The sequence below is a fragment of the Pteropus vampyrus genome, unplaced genomic scaffold (genome assembly GCF_000151845.1).
Source record: "Pteropus vampyrus isolate Shadow unplaced genomic scaffold, Pvam_2.0 Scaffold286, whole genome shotgun sequence".
NCBI lineage: Eukaryota > Metazoa > Chordata > Mammalia > Chiroptera > Pteropodidae > Pteropus > Pteropus vampyrus.
Genome location: NW_011889067.1, coordinates 1,979,049 through 1,981,028, shown reverse-complemented (window position 1 = coordinate 1,981,028; position 1,980 = coordinate 1,979,049). Strand labels below are relative to the sequence as shown.

At 48.3% G+C, this 1,980-nt stretch overlaps 1 protein-coding gene across 1 annotated transcript in view; it reads left to right on the top strand.

Annotated features, from left to right (window-relative positions):
* The window catches only part of PRC1 (protein regulator of cytokinesis 1), a 14,234-nt gene that overhangs the window by 2,512 nt on the left and 9,742 nt on the right, over window positions 1-1,980 (top strand). The gene's annotated exons all lie outside the window — the stretch shown is intronic.

Sequence of the window (1,980 nt, the reverse complement as noted above, 5' to 3'; positions counted from 1 at the left end):
TTTTCGTAGAAAATTGCCTGGGCGTTGGGACACATTTGTATACACCAAATTCCTTTTCTTCCGATCAACATAGCACACGGTTTCCCTCAGAGCATTTTAGAGCTGGGGGCTGGAACTGGGATGAGGCACCGTCAGCACTGGCTGAAAGCAGACTCGTTCTCATGTTCATGCCGGCCCTGTTAGAGCCCGAAGGGGCCTTGAGAGAACTGAGTTCAGCCCCTGCAGGCTTCTGGTTGACAGCAGAAAGGAGCAGGAAATGTCAATAAACAGCCAAGAAGCAACCTTGTTGACACGTCAGTATTTAAGAATAAGACTAATGACTATCCGCTTCGGTTACTGTTTACAAGTGGGTTAGGTTGGAAGGGAAATGGAATTTCTTTACAAGCTTAGCCCCAAATTGTCAAGACTGGTTCTAAACTTTTATGATTATCTGCCTCTATTTTGAGTGTCTCTACCTAGCTCATATGTACAAATTATACGCTTTTAATACTGTTCTACTATACTCAATCCATGATAGAGTAACAAAATAGTTAAGAAGCCTAACATACTGCATTTTTCTAGTTGTCTATTTTGTGAGTGTTAGTGACAAACATCTGTACACCCCCTAACTTGGCACATTTCAGCCGCATCGTCTCAGCAGGCCGGGAGTGAGCAAGTAGTGGCGCCACCACCAAAACCTCCCAGCGGAGACCTTCCCCTTGTCCCTCCACGTCACTCTTTCTCTGTTATCTTTGATATCCAAACCAAGGAAGGGAGCTAGTGACATCGTGCATTCAGTATTAAACCTGTCTTCCCTTTTAGATGAGAAAGTAAGCGAGTTTTCCTGCACCCCGTGGGTGTGCTCACCACCCCCCCCCCGCCTCAGGACCGACCCCTCCAGTCCTCACTGCTGAGTGAGAAGGCAGGTGTCAGCGAGTCTCCTTAATGATATGTGCCCGTGTATGACAGGAAGGAATCTTAGCAGGAATAATTGATGTGCCCACTTGTCCTGGGTTTCACTGATGAAAATGTATATTTCCAGAGAAAGGCTTCCGATCCAAGTCGATTGACAAATCGTGGTGGAAATCTTCTAAAAGAGGAAAAGCAACGTGCCAGGCTCCAGAAAACACTCCCTAAGGTAAAACTGGTGCTCCGTTTGGGGCTTGGTTACAAAATAGCTCACTTTTTGGATAATCACTTGCCCCCAAACTGTCTCATCTTCCAAACGGAGGGGCAGGGATGGTCAGTAACACTGGGCCCTCCCGTAGTATAAGCTGTAGGGTATCACGGCAGATGAGTTTTAGGGCGGCCACCCCGTAGCAACAGAGACGGGGTGGCCTAATCAACAAATTCATTTTGTCACAATTATGGAGGCCGGAAGGCTGAGATCACGTCATAGACGGGGCTGGTTTCTTCTAGGTTTATAAATGGTTATCTTCTCCCTCTGCCTTCATATGGTGGTCTTTCTGCGTGCGTCTGTGTCCACGTTTTCTCTTCTTAGATACCACCAGACGTACTGGTTTAGGATCCACCCTAATGACCTTAGTGTTCAAGTGAAAGCACATTCTGAGCTGCTGGGGAATCGGTCTTCAGTGTATAAATGGAGGGATGGGGCCACGATTCAGCTGATGACACGAGGCAAGCTTTTGAGAAAGTTCTGTGGGCCTCATTACTGTTCTCTATTACAATAATAACAGCATTTATTGAATGAAGTGCCAGGTACCATTTGAAAGTGTTTTCCATTTCTGCAAATGAGGCACCTGCGGCCCCGAGAACTTAAGTCACTTTGCCACCCTTTTCCCAGTTCGCAGGAGATGGAGCTCAGGCGGGAGCCCAGGCGGTGCAGTTCCCACTGTGCTCCCCCACTGCACTGCTGCTGGCGCCCCTGCTGCTCCTCTGGCGGCCCCAACACCTCCGTGGCCAGACGCTGGCCTCACCTTTCCCACGTCCATGTGGATCATAAACAACCGTCCCTCAGCTTTGATTTCTGGCTACTCTAAC